This window comes from Podarcis cretensis (assembly GCF_951804945.1).
Source record: "Podarcis cretensis genome assembly, chromosome: 10".
NCBI lineage: Eukaryota > Metazoa > Chordata > Lepidosauria > Squamata > Lacertidae > Podarcis > Podarcis cretensis.
In genome coordinates, this window is record NC_137179.1 from 21,394,519 (window position 1) to 21,413,894 (window position 19,376).

At 44.4% G+C, this 19,376-nt stretch overlaps 1 long non-coding RNA gene across 1 annotated transcript; it reads right to left on the reverse strand.

Annotated features, from left to right (window-relative positions):
• Positions 1–14,457: 14,457 nt before the first annotated feature.
• Positions 14,458–18,573, reverse strand: LOC307225380. The gene is made up of 2 exons (XR_013842954.1): positions 17,202–18,573; positions 14,458–16,294 (listed from the first exon to the last, which is right to left on the reverse strand). It is a non-coding gene; the product is annotated as an uncharacterized lncRNA (long non-coding RNA).
• Positions 18,574–19,376: the final 803 nt, after the last annotated feature.

The window sequence follows — 19,376 nt, forward strand, 5'->3', positions numbered from 1 at the left end:
GAGTTTCACAGCTGAGCGGGGAGCTGAACCCCAGTCTCCCAGGTCCTAGTTGGGCCCTCTAACACTATGCTGTGGATACCTGGCATTCACACAAAAAATGCCTTGTACATGAAAAAAGCTCCTGCCTTCACCAAGCCTCCAGCACATGCTGCGCACGTAGCTTGATCGGTGTTGGCAGCACCATGTAAACAGGCGAAACCATCCTTGGGCCAAGAGCTACTTTGGAAACACCCTCTGGTGAATGAGCCTTCAGTCTCTTGATGCAGCCGTTGCCTGGCGACTCCGCTTAGCATATAGTCTCGCGGCCCTGTTCTATTTGGGGAATCCTCAACGAGGTGTGTACATTTTAATGAAGGGAATGCAGCTCTGGAAGCATGAAGTCATCACAGCTAAAAATACAAGAAGGGGAACGTTTCCTTTTGCATGGAGCCAGTGTAAATATACGTGTGTGAATGCATCAATGGTCCCAGCAAGCCACGTGATGCTAGTGCAGTTCGTTCCAGGTCACACCCATAAGACATACCTTTTAAGAACCATCAGGTTAAAAAATGGTCCATAGGCACTTGGTGTAGTTCTATGGCTGCAGTTAACCAGGTTTGGCTCTTCTACCTTCCTGGATGCCACTTTGAGCTCCTTGCAAATAGGATTGCTTTTAGTTATATTAAATCAGACTATTTGCCTGTTTTGGTCCAGCACTGCCTATTCCCCGGGGTCTTAAGCAGAGGTCTTTCTCATCAATTGCTGCCTGATCTCTCTCTTTTTTTTAACTTGAGACACTGAGGGTTGAATCTTGGACCTTCTACTTGCAAAAATCACCTGCTCCACCACTGAGCTATGGCCTCTCCTCATCTTCTTGGAGCTCTTGGGAAACAAGCAAGGCACCTTCCTTAGTTATGAGGAAAGCAGCAACGCTTGCAATAAGTTACCTGAACCAATTGGGGGCAATAGACAGAAAGGTGGCCTCTCCTTTTCTTGTAGATTCTTCCTTAAAGAACTACTTGTTGATATGTGGCCTTCTCAGGCTTCCTTCCTTCCTACTTCTTCTCCAAGTCCATTGGTGTTAGCAAGCGTTAGTGTTAACCTATTGACTCCATATTGGCCACCTGTAAGCTTATGCACAGAATTACTTTGTTTGCCATGAGGAATAGATCTTCTTTATTCTTCAGCCAACACTCTTACTAGACTCTCTATTTCTGCACTCTACTGTGATGATATATACCAAACCCCAACATTCTTTACCTGTTGCTTTTCAGAAGTGAGTGTGTCTTTGTTCTTTTGTCAGAACAAGTGGGTAGGTTGGTACACTGGTGTACTTGGTCATAGATGAATTTCATTTCCAGTTCATGTCTCCAGGCTCATCTGCCATTTTCAATTTCATCTTCTTCCCATTGTGTCTCCATGCCTCCAGTGTGTTCTCAGTTGCATTCTTTAATCAAAGGCCTCTTAAATATCTTAATGGTATGAACTTGCACTCAATCCTTTGCATTCCTGGTCAAGTTGCATCATGGGCTTTGTGGTTTTAAGGCTGCATAAACAATAGTTAGCAGCACCTTGGAAGGAAGCCTCTAATTCTTCAATTCCTCTGTGGCTCTTTAATTGCTAAGTATAGACCACTTTGGAGTGTCAGTGTAACTGGAACACATTTAATAGTACCAGCTACTTGTACATAAGAAAGTACACCCTAAATCCAGGCTGACAATCTCTTGGATGCTGGTGATAAATTTTTGAGATGCCTCCAGAAGTCCCTTCCATAAGAGGTTTGATCCAACCTCCCAAAGACAGAACTCATCTCTGCTTAGCACACTGAACTCTTTCCCAGATGTTTGGAAATATTCTGTGAGCTGACCAAGTTACAGAAGCAAAAAACAGTCATTTGCTTGTTGAAAAGCTGTATAGGTTGTTTGGAGTACAAACAACCTTCTCCTAGTTCAAGAAGGTTCATTCCGATATGGAACAAACCCAGACCCTTTCAAATTTAGGCCTGGCCCATATTGGGGTTCACCTGTCATTGCTGCAAGCCTGCTTCTCTCAAATCCATCTGGAGGCCAAGACACCAGTGGGGAATCAGAAAGGTGTCTTTGGAAACTGGTGGGATAACTCTCCCTCCCTGGTAACTAGATTGCTGTTTCAGCATTACTAAAGGGCTACTAACCCTGATGGCCTGCCTTTATCATTGGAGGCAGCATCCTTCTGAATACCATTTGCTGGAAACTGCAGGAGGGGTCCTGCATATGGGCTTCCCACAGGCATCTGACTGGCCATTGTGAGAACAAGATACTAGACTAGATGGGCTATTGGCTTGATCCAGAAGGCTCTTTCTATGTTCCTAGCAGTGTTCAGTCATCAGAGAACCTGGGAAAGGTAGTTCTCTAAGGCATCTCAGTCTAGACCAGCTTTCTCAGCCTTGGGTCCCTACAACTCCCATGATCCCTAGTCAGCATGGACAGTGGCCAGGGATGATGTACTTCAGGAACTTCAAGAACCCAAGGTTAAGAAAGGCTGGTCTAGACTAAGGTCTTATATTATGGACCCAGATGCTTCCTGGTTACTCTCACATCTGGGATGCTATCCGTGAGATTACTCAGTGCATTCCCTTCAGTAAAATGGTTTTGTTTAGGCTCGACATGACCTCAGAGCCCTATTATTCCTCCTGGAAAAAGTTGAGGACTCTTCTTACTATAGGGCACTGCCACTTATCAAGCACAGTGTTTTAACTTACAGAAGCCCTTACAATTCCACTCCTCTAATTATGGAGTTAACTTCAGTCCTCTTATCAGTTAAGCACATTCCCCACTTGAAATCAGTTTCCCTTTTCCATGGTGGTTCATGGGTCTGGTATGCTTCTGTCTCTAGGCATCAAGGTCAGTTGCTCTCAGCTGTGTGTTCAGCCTCCTCCAGCTGCACCCTCTCCTTATATGCCGCTGGGGGAGAACAGAGTAATGACATGCCTCAGACAGCATCTCATACTATCTCGGCATGAGAGGAGGAGGAGGAGGAAGTGAGATCTCACATGGGTTTCTCAGAGAGACTTTGCTGCTTCCTGCTGCTGCCCGGAATGTTTTGGCACACAATATTGAAACAAGGAAGTCCTCTGTGTAGGAGATCTTGTCCTGCTCTGTGTAGGAGATCTTGTCCTGCATGGCTAAGCCCGTGCTGAATGGGACACTGGAAGGGTTTGTGTCTTAGGGAGAGTGCTGGTGAGGAAGATTGGGCCTGCAGATCAAAAGCCCGCTGTGCCTTATTTAGATGGTTAAGAGCTATAGCAAAGGTGTCTTGGTCAGATTGTGCCACTGTACAATTCTGGACTCACATTTTGCATCAACAACAGAACATAGGAACTCTTATGCTGAGTTAGTCTGTTGGTCCATCAAACTCAATACCGTACTGACTGGCAGCAACTGCCCAGGGTTTCAAGCAGGGGACATCTGAAGTTGCTGGATACTGAACCTGAGACCTAAAACTGGGCATAATCTCCAGGTGCTACCTTGGACAAGGTTCTTCTCCTGGCTCTACCAGTGTCAAATATAAGCTGGGTGCAGTGCAAAGCATCACTGAATTCTCAGGAATGCAGGCTGCTGAAAAAAGGGGTCAGTTGCCCCTAACCATCATTAAACTTAACTATGGCTTTATCTGGGTCAGATATGGTTGGTACTGTGTTAATTACATCACTCTGATTAGAGGGTATGCTTGTCTGAATGACTTTCAGGAAAACATACAACCCAAGTGGTTGGACAATCAAGTAGACTCCAAAGGCTTCTTACAAAAGTCAAATGGTCAGCTGAACATAAGAACATCCCCAGTGGATCAGGACCAATGTCTGCATAGTCTAGTCCAGCTTCTTGATCTCACAGTGGCCGGCCAGATGCCTATGGGTTAGTTGGTTGGTAGGCAGCTGTCTGTCTCAGGAGTCCCTTTGGGGGTGAAGTCAAACTGTTGGAAGGTTGTGGCACCTGCTGTGGCAGTAGAGACTGATACAGGAGAGACATGTTTAGTTGTAGCTGGGGCAGATGAAGGTGTCTGATTTTGCTGCTGTAGATGCAAGATTGCATGTCCTTTCTCTGCGCTCCCCACAATCAAATCATTTATGACAGGCTTCCTCAAACTCAGACCTCCAGATGTTTTGAGACTACAATTCCCATCATCCCTGACCACTGGTCCTACTAGCTAAGGATCATGGGAGTTGTAGGCCAAAAACATCTGGAGGGCTGAGTTTGAGGAAGCCTGATTTATGATAATGACTTTGCAAAGCTGGGGAGAGAAAACACTAAGGCCCAGGGGTCCAAATGCACCCCTCTGGGCTTCTCTCACTGGCCTCACTTTGAGCTCTCTCATAGAATCATTGAATTGTAGAGTTGGAAGTGACCCCAAAGCTCATCAAGTCCAACTCCCTGCAATGCTGGAATTTCAGCTAAAGCATCCATGACAGTGTTAAGTTCAGGCTCCCAACTTGCCACCCAACTTGAGCTTAAAAACATCCAAGGAAGGAGAGTCCACTACCTCCCACAGGAGACCATTCTCAAAGCCTTCTCCACAAGCTACTCCTTCTCTCCAGAGGCCACAACCTTCACTGGTCTTGATCCTCCTCTGCACCTCTCAAGCGGTTTGACATACTGAAATGTGTTATTGAGTTGCATTAATGCCTCTTGCCTGCCTGGATGAAAGCCGGAGAGGTGTGTGTGGAAGTCCACCTACACCACCCACTGCCTATGGAAGACTAGAAAATGCAGGCCTTGCGATGAACTATGTTCCCAGCCTCTGAGATTAAGCCAGGACTCAAACCCAAGACTCCTGCGTTTTTGCACTGGCTTGATTAGCTGTACCTCTTCCAGCAGCATCAGCTTGGCTGAATCAACAACGGGAAGAGGATCCCCACCCCCTCCAGATGCCTTTAATCAGCCCAAAGGCAACTTTTCACCCCTTAAAAGGATGGCTCACAGACTTCCAAGGAAACGTTACTTGAAAAACAGATGATTGGCAGCTGAAGCTCATTAGTAACCAGGGGTTCTTGGGATTTTTTTGGTCTCGGCCTAAAGTTGCTCATAATAAGTGTTTATATGTTGAGGGAGAAGCTTGTACAAGAACTCCTAAGAAGCTGAAGGGCTCAGAACACCCTTTGAACATTTCTCGTTTTGTATCCTTGTTGGGACAGTTCTTCAATATGTAGGGAAGATTCTTCAAAGCACCTTGATGGCCCACAAACTCCAGTTAGCTGGGAGTTTCTGTGCAGTGGTCACACATATGTCAGCCAGGTTGCCATCACTGGGAAGTGGAACATAGGAATGCAGGATGCTGCCTTATGTGGTGGCAAACAATTGGTCTATCTAGCTCTGTATCGTCTACACTGACTAGCAGTGGCTCTCCATGGGTTCAGGCAGGACATCCAGTTGGGAAAGTCTGGCTAAGACACGGACTGCCGCTTGTGTCTTGCATCCTGTGAAGATCACTCCCGTCTCTGTATCCACTGGGACGATGGCAGTCCCCCTTGTTTTTGTGTATGGAGGTTTCTAAGTTCTGAAGTGCAAATCTGCTACTTAGGATCCTCCACCACAGCCCCCTAGCAAGAATCCAGTGGCCAAGAGCCAATCCAAACTTTGAGGCCACAACCCATCACTAAATAAAAGAGAAGGCTGCTAGGGATATTATGGAAGGAACATGTTCCAAAACAAATCAGACGATAGCTCCATGCCACAAAATGCTGCTAGAATCATAAAGGAAGGTCAACAATGTGAAGAATTTCCTGCCTTGCAGCTTGCAAAGTCAACAACCAGCACTCCAAATGTTCACAGATGAAGGATTTATGATTAATTCTTCAGAAGAGCACCAGCGTGTCTTTTCAGTAAATGCTATCAAGCAGGGTTTTTTATTATCATTTAAAAGAATCCAAAGAAAGGAGGTCGGACCCTTAAAAGTGAATGGGATTTGATACTGTAAAGACATACTAAGTCGTGCCTTTTCTGCAGCAGTGAAACCAGGTTGAACAGCAGCAGCAGCCTGTGGCCAGAATATCAACGATTAGGTTGCTTAGTTTGACTTTTTCAGCCTCAAGGGGAAAATAGCAACAACAACAACAACAACAACAGGAGATGCTAAGTGTACGGATGGGGAAGATGGTGCCAGGGTTGAAGCAAATGCCTTGAATAGTACTGCCAAAGGGTGTTTCACAGAGCTCAGAAACAGCATGGTGGCTGCGCCAGAGAATTTACAGTCTACACTAGATTGAGATTGTTCTGTGATACACCCAAATAAACAGTTGTCACACTCTCAGCATAGAGCAGTAATTCTTCAGAGGGTTTACCAGGGCATGCTAGTTTGCCACAAGAAAATTTGATTGACTGGTTGATTGCATTTATATCTCACCTTTTTCTCCCACGAGTCCACAGTGACCTAAATGGTTCACCCCTTCCTCATTCAATACCAGCAGCAACTCCATGAAGGACGTTAGGCTGAGAGGTGGTGATGGGCCCAAGGTCACCCAGCGATCTTCATGGCTGGGTGGAAATTGAAACCTTGACTTCCCAGGATCTAGTCTGACAGTCTAACCACTGGCTCTCAGTTACATGGACTGTAATGATTTGGGTCTTCCAGAAGCCTGAAACCAATTGCAGAGATATATGTAAATGATTGAAGCTATGTATTTCAACTGTATGTGCATATGTACAAATACAAACCCTACAGTCTAGAATACGAGCAGCAAATTCTTTGCACAGTCTTATTGGGGGAAAGCTCGTCCTTTGTGGAACTTGAAATATGTGTGGCTTAGTATGCTCACTCTAACACAGGGTTGGGCAGCCTGTGGCTACCATGACTAATGGTCAAGGTCAAGGATGGTAGGGTTTCAACAACACCGAGATGACCACAGGTTCTCCATCTCTGCTTTAAGGTTACCGTAACATTTTCAGGAGCTATACATTAAACTCTCAGAGAAGATTTACTCATTTGGGTATTGGTTAGAAGAGTGAATGAACGAGTGTTCGTTGGGTGTTGCTACATATTTTTTTTGGCAGGACACTAAAATACCTTTTACATTTCAGGGGTGTGTCCACATGATCATTTTTCTTAATATACATCCTCTCTGTCTGCTCTCCCAGCCTTTTCCAGCCTGGCCTTTCCAAAGCAATGGAAAGAAGAGAAAATGCCTGCCTTGTTTTTGTCCCTGCATTATGCACATACGTAGCTGGATGGAACACTGCTAACGTCCACACCCTTTGTGGTAGCTAAAGGCATCCTTGAACATGTCAAACATGGAAGGACACATCTTGTCTGACCTGCTTCGTCTTCTCTGCTGCTTCTTTTCATTTTTTATCTTTTCTTTGCATGCTTTCAGCACTCATCTCGGATTTAGACATTCTGCTGAAATGCCAGCATTTCAATATTAGATTTTGGCTATGGGTGATGTGGCAGGCAGGACTGGGTGGGTTCTGCTGTTCTCCACAACTGTACTCTGCAAGTTCAGGATGTGATATTTAAGGAGAGAATGCAGCATTCTTTCATGCTCTCATTTAACCATAAAACAAAATAAAATGCATTTTTTTTTAAAAAAAAAAGCTAATTGTGAGAAGTGGCCATATATTAGTGGCTAAGCACATAGTTTGCATGCATAAGATCACAGGTTCAATCCCGGCAATCTCAAGGAAGGATTGGGAATGTTATCTACCTGGAACCCAAGGGCCAGGCAGAAAGATGTAGAGACATCTAATTTGTGTGCCTAAGGTTCCCTACCCCATCCTAGATGTCAGAATTTAAGAAGAGTTACATCTGGCTCTGTTTTCATCAGCATCCAAACAGCAGGCATTATGGCTGCTCTGCCTTTCACTTTCTTACAACTGTTTGCACAAACCTTTCCTTGGAAGCAAGTGAAGAAGAATTAAAGCTACAACGTTCCGTCTTCTACCTTTCAAGAATGGATGTCTATATTTTATTTAAAGGGGGGGGGGGCAGAGAACGTGAGAGAGGGATTACGCTACAGCAGATGCCAGCTATTCTGAAAAGTGAGATTAACTATAAACATTAGCAAACCGAGAAAGGAAAGGGAATTTAACATAATCCTTTTTGAAATTATAAATTAAAGAAGGATGATCCCTTCTTTCCTCCCTCCCATTCTATTTCATCTCCTATCTTGCCTTCTTATTTTTATTTTGACAGTAAGCCCAGCGGAAAACACCAACAGCTGAGCTACTTCTCCATTGCAAGAGGGTGGAGGAGCCCAGCATTTAGAAGGGCACTTTGCAAGATTCACAGGTTATGCATCCAAAACAATGGGTTCTTTTGTCCTGTCCTTGCCATGAAGAGTGTGTCTATTCTCCTGTCTTTAATAGCTAGAAACGGGAAAGAACTTGAGAGATAAAATAGGCACAAGCATATGTTCCGGCAAGATAATACTTCTGAAGTTCCAATTTTCTCCCAGACAAACTATGGGCTGCTGTCACTGAAACCTTTTATACAGCACAAGCGCTCTTACTGATGGGAACAACCTACTGGGAGGACGGCATAAATGGAGCTGATCAACCAAGAGAAAATGATGCTACTTCAGAGTAGAGTGCTGGGGACACAAGGAGAAGGCTGAAATAAAGAGCCTGTGCTCTCCCAAGCTGCAAAATGGAATAAAGCAACGTAAAAGCACGCAGGTTGCATATGAATTTGCACTACGCAGAAGTACCTTTTTTTTTAAAAAAAGAAATAAATCAGAATTTGTCCTTACCATGGAAAAGCCAACAGTACTTTGTTAAGGGTGTTGGGAATTGTAGTTCTATGAAGGGTGAACTACAGTTCCCAGAATTCTTTGGGAGGAAGCCACGTACTTTAAATGTGCTTTAAATGTATAGAGTGTATACAGCCCAGGAAAGTGTGTATGGGACAGCAGCCTTGGTGTACAGCCATAGAGAATATTCAATAATAGCAGCAATAGGTGCTAACATAATCATTTTAGCCTAGCTAAATGTTTTAACGTATGTGGCAGGACAGGAAACCCATTGTCTCTATTGAGACCCCAGTGAATGGACCCAAACTCAATTACTAAAACTAGTTGAAATTAAGATTTGGAAAATGCACATCTCCTTTTAAAATGGCTGGTGTGGAATCATTTTGAGCAATAATAATACAGTGGTACCTCAGGTTAAGAACTTAATTCGTTCTGGAGGTCCGTTCTTAACCTGAAACTGTTCTTAACCTGAGGTACCATTTTAGCTAATGGGGCCTCCCACTGCTGCTGCACCTCCACCGTGCAATTTCTGTTCTCATCCTGAAGCAAAGTTCTTAACCCGAGGTACTATTTCTGGGTTAGCGGAGTCTGTAACCTGAAGCGTCTGTAACCTGAAGTGCTTGTAACCCGAGGTACCACTGTACATTGGTATGTTTTAAATGGTTTATATATGTATGTAGTTTAATTCTATCAATGTTTAATTGTATTTTAATGATCAGTTTTCCTGTTTTTAGCAGTTCTTGTTTTTATTTGTAAGTTGCCTTACAAATCAGGGAGAAAGGAGGGGAGAAAGTAAATAAATAATAATTATAATTTTAGGGGAGGGGATATTCCTGCTCAGACCACCCAAAGAACATTTTTTTTGCAATTTACTGAAAACCTCTGAAACAACTGGATTCCACAAACATGTTATAATTCACAATGAATACGTAGCATTTCCTGAACTTCAGCAGTTTTGTTTAGCTGGAAAGCATGAGTTGCCCTTTGTCATTCAGGATGCCGGAGAACAAATGACTGCAGCAAAATTTATCTTATCCCTTTGACAAGAAGTCACCTTAAAGTGCACTCTGGTGAGACAAGACCATGGTGAAGAGAATGAATTATTTGTCTGTTGTCTGGAACTTCGTAAACTCCCTAAATTTTAGTGCTCACAATGAGTAGGAAGAATGCACTTGTTTAAAAACTAATTAAGACGCCCATATAAAGGAGGTTTCACTCCTTTATTTTCTGGAGGGCTCATTTTCTCTCTGCACAGGGCTCCCTACAGTATGAAGGAAGCTGCCTTACTGAGTCAGAGCTCTGGTTCATCTCAGTCAGGATTGTCCACAGAACTGCTAGGAGAATCTCTGGCCCTCCAGATGTGGCGGAACTTTCATCATCCCTGGCTGAGGCTGCTGGGAGTTGCAGTGCAGTGATATCTGAATTTATCTTAATGCTGCCAATGTTTTCAAATGTACACAATTTCCCCCCATATATTCAATAAACCTTTTCCAATCTTCTTTAAATGTATGTTCTTATTGTTCTCTTATTCTATGTGTTAGGTCTGCACGCTGTGCATATTCCATCAGTTTAAGTTGCCATTCTTCTTTGGTTGAGACCTCACTCATTTTCCATTTTTGGGCTAATGAAACACGGGCCGCAGTAGTGGCATACAGTGGTACTTCGGGTTACAGATGCTTCAGGTTACAGATGCTTCAGGTTACAGACTCCGCTAACCCAGAAATAGTACCTTGGGTTAAGAACTTTTCTTCAGGATGAGAACAGAAATTGGGTGGCAGCGGCGCGCTGGTAGTGGAAGCCCCATTAGCTAAAGTGGTGCTTCAGGTTAAGAACAGTTTCAGGTTAAGAATCGATCTCCAGAATGAATTAAGTTCTTAACCTGAGGTACCACTGTACATAAATAACCTTTTTTTGACACCTGGGAATTATCCCCAACAGAAAGGACTCTGGGTATTGTTTTGTTTGGAAAAGTGCTTTTAAACATTTTTTTCAATTCATTATAAATTATTTCCCAATACTCTTTTACCCTTTTACAGGTCCACCACATATGAAACCAAGGGTTCAGGCAGGAGTCTCTTTTAGAGAATTGAACCTGGGACCATCTGCATGCGAAGTAGTTGCTCTACCCCTGAGCTGCTTCCCCTCCCAAAGCAGGATGTGATGTCACAGCAGTGAAGAAAAGCAATAGCACACACTGAGAAAACTTCATGCGGCAGCTGCTTAGACAGGTACAAGTATCCACTATCAGCCCCACCAAGCAGGAAAGGAATGGTAGCAAAGGTTGGCATGATTGAGGCCCACACTCCAGTAAGGGGCCCACTGCCAACTATTACAGAAGTCTCCTGGCCCTTCTTCTGCTCTTTCCTCTTGCTGTTGCTGCATGTTTAACTGTCATTTCTGAGCAAGAAAGCAGGCACAGTAAAAAAGAGAAATAATAATAACCTCCACTTTTCTTCAGTGGTGTAACAAGGTCAGGTGGTACCCAGTGCGAAAAATTTCTTGTCACCCCCCTCCACATTGAAATTTTATTTATTTTTACCTGTAAAAATGTTTTGACTTTATTTCATTGGGGGGGGGGCAGAGCTGTTGAGCTTTGTTTTGCAGAGATCACATGCCTTGCAACGAGGAGTCTGCCGGCTGCCCTACAGCTGAGGGGGTGCCGGCAGGAGGACCGTTTGGGCAGCAGGTAGCCTGCACATGCCCCTTCATGGATCACTGCCTTGCCGTGGCGAAGGGGCTTGCATAACTCAGAGAAGCTATGAACTATGCCGAGCAGGGAACCCAAGATGGACAGGTCATAGTGGAGAGTTTTGACCAAATGTGATCCACCTAGAGCAGGAATTGGCAAGCCACTCCAGTATGGAAGTGAGAGCTGGACCATAAAGAAGGCTGATCTCCGAAGAATTGATGCTTTTGAATTACGGTGCTGGAGGAGACTCTTGAGAGTCCCATGGACTGCAAGAAGATCAAACCTCTCCATTCTGAAGGAAATCAGCCCTGAGTGCTTAATGGAAGGACAGATCCTGAAGCTGAGACTCCAATACTTTGGCCACCTCATGAGAAGAGAAGACTCCCTGGAAAAGATCCTGATGTTGGGAAAGATGGAGGGCACAAGGAGAAGGGGATGACAGAGGATGAGATGGTTGGACAGTGTTCTCAAAGCTACCAGCATGAGTTTGACCAAACTGCGGGAGGCAGTGGAAGACAGGAGTGCCTGGCGTGCTCTGGTCCATGGGGTCACGAAGAGTCGGACACGACTAAATGACTAAACAATAACAACAAAAGCCTTCACATGCCAAAGCCACAGCGTCTCTCACAGATGTTGAGTGCTGCACAGCATTTTTTCACCCCCTCGGAGGTGACACCTGGGGTGGACCTCACCCACCGCACCCACCTTCCTCTGCCCCTGCTTTTCTTATCCTGCTTTCCCCAAGAAGTATTGCTGCTTGAATCCAGAAAAAATCTGCAAGTGACTTGGCAGCATCCCCTCCAATGTGAAAATGATTTGCCTGTTTTTACGAGCTTGGACTTGCGGACTCAAATTGTCAAAGACTTGGAGGAGCTAGCGACGGTCCTTCCTGCCACGACCATATTTTGGTCGCAGCTCCTGGGAAGGCGCACATGGCACAAGAGTTCATGCCCAGCTGCTATGGACAGAGCCAGAAGGCGTGTTGATCGCACTGCTTTTCGGAGGGTGCTTGCTTTGGATGGCAGGCTGATTCCGCACCCAGCAATTGCTTTCAGAAACGCGGCCCTGTTTCCGGCAGATGGTGTGCGCCTGTCGGATGGCGGTAGTGATGTATGGCTCACTGGAATTGTAAAAAGTCTATTAGATTGGTTGTGGGAGTGAGGGTATTGGCATCGAGCGATTGGCTCGTGTGGCGGTTAGGCATTGGCTTATGGTGAATGGGGGAGGGGAGGTCGGCCCCTCCATTTTCAAAGGTATTCTGTTAAAGGAAGCCGGGGCCTGGTTCCTGTCCGAAGTCCGCTTGAGGGTGAGGGCAATGGCAGGCCTCTGGGAACACCAGGGGAGATGCAGGCGGGTTCCCCCGAAGCAATTTCCCTTTGGGTGGTTTACCCTTACAGACTTCCTGCAAAGGGGTCAGGGGTCAGATATAGTCTTGCCAATGCCTAAGCCAATACCACTCTCATTCCTGTAATCAGTAAAGTTGTGGCCAAAATATTGCCCAAAAACCTTAAACAAAATATCTGTGTCTGTGTGAATTTATTTACCCTAATGGGGGGTCGGCTTGAGGGTCTTGCCACGCAACTACGAAAGCCATCCTGGCTTCTGATTTCATCCCAGAATGTCTCTATTTTCCCCACCAGTGCTGCCACCGCCACCGAGCTTGGAGAAGAGGATGAGGCGGCACTTCTCCCCTAGCAGCGGTGGCAAGGGAGCATTCTGTGGCCTCTCCATGGCTTCCACTGCAGGCCTTCTCCCTTGGGCAGCTCATAGTGGCTGCTGTTTAGCGGGTGAGGAGGAAGAGAAGCTGCTGCCATGGCCCAGCCTGACATGATGCCCCGGTTTTGAGATGCAGGCAGAGGGCAGGGCACCCTGGGGTGGAAGAAAGAGGGGAGTGGAGCGGAGCACAAGGAGTCTTGATCTTTTTCATGGTTTGTGCAACTGCAACTAATCTTGCCCCTTTCTAAATTTCTTTTTATTGGTGTGTGTTTTTCTTTTTGTAAATTAGAAGATTTACAAAACGATTTAGAAGAAGAAAATAAAATAACATTGGGATTGAAATCGGGATTTCTCTGGACAGTGGAGGGCATGTGTGCTGTGCCCCATTGGTATAGTGGTGGTGAGACTTGCCCATCTTCTGATAGGAAATGCTCTGCTGGAGGCAGGGGCAAAAAAATGGGAGGTCAAGGTGGGCCAATTTTTGGGGAGTGAGAAATGCCCCTATTTTCATATGAGGAATGTTGGAAGGTATGGAGAAGAAAGTGGGCCAACTATGGGATGAGCGACATTGAACGCATGTTGCCCAAGAGCACAAGGCAGTAGACGTTTAGGATCAGAGTTTTCCTTCTCCTAGATGGGCAACCTTCCCAGGTTGATGAGCCCCATCTCATCATCATCATCATCATCATAATATGCTAACAAGTACTAAAACCCAGCAGCAAGCATTTAGTGTCACTAAAAGTGGTAACAACAATATTATTGAACACAGAAGTGAAAATCTCCAGTGCGAGTCCCAAGTTTTCATCTTTACATGCCCTTTTATTTAAGAACCCACTGTGAAGACATTCATTTCCAGTTGCTTGGAAACCTTCTGCCTGGGGATCGCTAAATGAAGTCTGGCCTCTGACCCAAAGAGAACCTTGTCAAAGCAACAGCGGAAGCACCTCGCAGCTGAAAAGACTTTCAACGGACAGCATAGCAGCATTTAATCTGGTGTTTGCTCAGCGCCCCTAAACACATTTTAATCTCTCACATTAGTTAACAACTGGGCTATGCAAAGGAGCCGAAGGCCAACTTTTATTTACACTGCATCCCCATTAAAGGAGAAGTTGAACTTTGGCGCGCATTTCTAGTATATTAGGACTGGTGAAATAATGCTGGCGATTTAATTTGTTTGTTTGTTTAAAAGAGGGAAGAGTTTAGCGGCGAGTCAAGGCAATTTGCTAAGCAAACTCTGCAGCAGGGGGTGGATGGTTGGAAAGCCTTGTAAAACGAGTCTTGAACAAGGTTCAAGGGAAGATCATCCTAAACAAGACAAAATAGGGCTTTATTTTTATTTTTTTCAAAAAAAATATTATTGGTTTTCCAAAATTTTTGAACAAACAAACATACATCTTAACTGTACTTGATCCAATTTTAGTAACATTGTTAAGTGACTTCCTCAAATCCCCCTGGCTGAATTTCAATGTATATCATTGTAACAGTTTTCCAAAACCAATTTTCTCATAAAATTAACTTAATCACTTAACATCTTACTTTGTTTTCATTTTGACTTTAAACATATTATTCTCTAACATCACATAATTAAATCCTAAGCCTATCTGGTATTTGCAAGTTTTTCCAATTAAGTTATCTTAGCATATTTAACTAAATAGTCTTTGAATTTCATCCATTCCTCCTGGTACTCCTCCTCTTTCTGGTCGCGGACTCTTCCAGTAAGGTCGGCTTGCTCCGAAAAGTCCATCATCTTCATCTGCCATTCCTCCACTGTCGGGACTTCTTGTGATTTCCAATGCTTAGCTAACAAAATTCTAGCTGCAGTTGTGGCATACAAAAACAATCTAACATCTTTTTTTGGCAATTCCAAACCTACTATTCCAAGAAGAAAGGCTTCTGGTTTCTTAATAAATGTATATTTCAACATTTTTTTCCAATTCATTATAAATCTTCTCCCAGACGTCTTTCACCTTGGGACAGGTCCACCACATATGATAAAAGGTACCCTCTTTTTCTTTACATTTCCAGCATAGATTGTCACTATTATGATATATATTGGCTAGTTTCAAGGCGTCAAGTACCATCTATACATCATTTTCATAATATTTTCCTTTAACACCGTACATACAGTGAACTTGATTCCTTTCCTTCACAACCTTTCCCAGTCTTCAAACATTATATTATGTCCCACATCTCTTGCCCAGTCTATCATCACAGATTTAACTTGTTCATCCTTTGTATGCCATTCCAATAATAAATTATACATTTTAGACAGATGTTTAACTTTAGAGTCCAACAGCTCCATTTCCAACTTAGTTTTTTCTGAGGCAAAACCGTTTTTCTTACCTAATTTATACAGTTCATTAATCTGGTAATGTAGCCAATTTATTTTATCTTTAATTTGATCAAATAGTTTTAATTCTTAAACCTTAATGGTTTATATCCTTCCTTATCTTCCAGTAACAGATCATAGTTTCTCAACCACTTGGTTTCCATGTTTGATTTTTTCTGGGCCTTTGCCTCCATTGGCGAAAGCCATCTGGTTGTTTTCCTCTCTAAGAGATCTTTATATTTTATCCAAACATTATATAAAGATTTTCTAATTACCTGATTTTTAAAACCATTATGGGCCTTTACCTTGCCATACCATAAATAAGCATGCCATCCAAACAGTTTGTCAAATCCTTCTAAGTCTAAAACATCAAAATTCATCTAGTTGTATCCATTCCTTAACCCAGCAAAGAGCTGCTGCTTCAAAATAAATCTTCAAATCTGGCAGGGAGAATCCCCCTCTTTCTTTTGAATCCGTTAGTAATTTATATTTAATTTTGGGTTTTTTTCCCCTGCCAGATAAATCTAGATAAAGCTTTCTGCCATTCTTTAAAACATTTCACATTATCAATAATTGGGAGGGCTTGAAACAAAAACAACATCTTTGGCAATACATTCTTATTAACCACAGAAATCCGGCCCATTAATGACAATTTTAAATTCGACCATATCTCTAAATCTCTCTTAATTTCATTCCATAATTTCTCATAATTATCTTTATATAAATTCAAGTTTTTCACCGACAGATTAACCCCAAGATATTTAACTTTCTTCACAAAGAGTAGGCCCGTCTTTTCTTGTAGTGATTTCCTTTCCTCATTCTCCAGATTTTTCTCTAATACTTTGGTTTTGCTCTTATTTAGCTTACCGTATTTTTCGTCCCATAGGACGCTCCGTCCCATAGGATGCACCTAGTTTTTTGGGGGGGAAATAAAGGAAAAAATTTCCCCTTTATTTCCCCCCCCCAAACCAGGTCGGGGAAACCGAACCAGGTCGAGGAACAGCGGGATGGCGGTGCTGCGCCTCCTTGCTGTCCCCCGAGCTTGTGGGGCTGGCCGATGTCTGTCCCACGGGCGGGGCGCTCTGCTTCAGGGCGCCCCTCGCGCTGGGCGGCAGACTGCTATCCGCAGTGTAGGGTGCCCTGCGGGAGTTCCGGCAGGGCTCCCCACGCTCCGGATGTCTGTCCGGCATGCGGGGAGCTCTGCTTCAGGGTGCCATTCGCGCCGGGCGGCAGGCTGCTATCCGCAGCGTGGGGAGCCCTGCGGGGAACTCCTGCAGGGCTCCAACACGCTGCGGATGTCTGTCCCGCGTGCGGGGTGCTCTGCTTCAGGGCGCCCCTTGCGCCGGGCGGCAGGCTGCTATCCACAGCGTGGGGAGCCCTGCAGGGAACTCCCGCAGGGCTCCAACACGCTGTGGATGTCTGTCCGGTGGGCAGGGCGCATTGCTTCAGGGCGCCCTTCGCGCCGGGCGGCAGGTTGCTATCCACAGTGTAGGGAGCTGCCTAGGCTGCGGATGTGTTCCCGAAGTGCCGGGCGATGCTCCGGGAAGCAGGCTGCTATCCGCAGCATAGACAGCCCTGTGGGACCTCCTGCAGGGCTGCCTAGGCTGCGGATGTGTTCCTGAAGCCTGGAGAGTGAGAGGGGTCGGTGTGCACCGACCCCTCTCACTCTCCAAGCTTCAGCGAAAGCCTGCATTCGCCCCATAGGACGCACCCAGATTTCCCCTTCATTTTTGGAGGGGAAAAAGTGTGTCCTATAGGGTGAAAAATACGGTAAATCCTGCTACCTGTCCGAACTCCTGTATCGTCTCCAGTGCTTTTACTGCACTGGAGTCTGGATCTTGTAATGTCAACACCAAATCATCTGCAAATGCTTTTAATTTATACTGTTTGGATCCTACTACTATACCTTTAATTTGTTCATCTTTCCTTATCATACTTAACAAGACCTCTAGGACCGAAATAAAAAGCAGGGGGGAAAGTGGGCACCCTTGCCTGGTACCCTTCTCTTCTCAATTCTAATTTCCTCTGATACCACATTATTTACTTTGATTTTAGCTTTTTGTTCATGATAGATCGCATTAATACCATTTAGAAACTCTTGACCAACCCCAATACTTTCTAAATTGTATGTCATAAAACTCCAAGATACATTTTCAAAGGCCTTCTCCGCATCAATAAACATTAACATTGCTTTGCAATTTTTTCTTGCTTCCAACTTTTCCAAAATATCTACAATATTCCTAATATTATCTTTCATATGTCTTCCAGGCAGAAAACCTGCCTGGTCCTTATGGATATATTCTGACATAACCTTCTTCAGCCTGTCAGCCAATATATTAGCAAAAATTTTATAATCCACATTAAGTAGAGAGATTGGTCTATGATTTTTTACATTTGATCTATCTTGATCTAAGACCAAATAGGGTTTTATGCTCTTTTGACCAGGGGCTGGGCTGCTTGCATTTTTTGATCAATACCTTATCAAAGTCAAAGCTAACTGAGAACAATCCTCTTACGTCCATGCAGGCCTCCTTGTAAAGTTGCCAAGCTGAGACCTGAATAACATGCATCTCTAGTTAAATCAATGATGGGAAGTCAGCAGAGGTCTTTCCCCCTACCTAGTCCTTTTTAACTGGTAATGACAGGGCTTGAACCTGGGACCTTCCATATGAAAGCAGGTGTTTTACCACAAAGCTATGGTCCCTCAGCTATCTTTCTGCATTGGCCGTGCAGCATACCTGAGCCTCTGTCAGTATGAGAGAAGGCAGACCACGATTGGGGTGAGGGAGACACTTGGGCCCTTGGGACCCTAGCATTAGGAAAAATTAACTATTATCTTGACCCATATAGGACTGGGCCTTAAATGGGTTGGCAGCATCTATGCTCTAGATATAACATACTTCCTCACAGTCCGTTGAAAACATTATGATCAAGAGACAATACTGCTGTGGCTGTAGCATCTGTGTGCCATTGGCACCACTGGAGCATTTAGGAGAGCGATCGCCATGACTGTTTTACAACGTGTGAGTCTCATGAATCATTGGATTCTGAGCATTTTTCAGAAGCTCCAGAAGATGTTCCCATTTGGTCTAGCTGGTACCAGATGTGGATATGATGGTAGGGAGCTATTTGGTTTGTTTGTTTGTTGCATTTATATCCCACCTTCCATCTGCCATGGAACCCCATGTGGCAAGCAGGCAGTTCCCTTTGTGGTCAGCCAGCCAGCCACTGACCAGACCCGCTTAGCTTCAGCAAGGTGATGGCCCTATGTTCCTTCAAGCCATGACCTGAGACCAGCTTACTGTTTCTGAAATGAAACCTCGCAGAAGCAGATAAGATGCATGAATTTTGTACAAATCAATACTGCTTCTCCCCTACCCTCTCTACATTTATGTTTACCCTATCCCCCAACAAAATGGCTGCTGGAGCTATTTTAGCAACCAGCACACTCTTTGAAATGAACATCGTGGCAAGTTTCAAAGAAACACAAGGGAGAGCATGGCAAATATGCCACAATCTGTTTGCTTCTGGCAGCCAAAGCTATTTATATTATGGTAGCGCCTTGTCCCCTCAAGCACTCTTTTACTTCTTGTGTTTTAAATGGAAGCTGCAGAGTCCCCCTCTGGCCTGCTGCTTTGCTCTTTGATATGGCAGAAAGACTGAGATTCTCAACGGAGCCTTTTCCTTTTTCTTCTTCCAAATCTCTCTGGTAAGTCCCATCCACATTCCATAGTCTTGTCATTCCCATATTTCATTTAAAGTGCAGCTTTATCTAGATAATACAAAGTGGCGAAAGGAATCGCTGAGCAGTGAAGAAAGATTCAAATGCCACTTAGGCTTCTCTTGTCATAATGCTTATTTCAGAGTAGCTCTTTTAGGGACGCGAGACATTCAGAAGTACTGCCAGCCTTCAGGGTAGGTTGGGGAGGTTTCTTCAGCTCAAG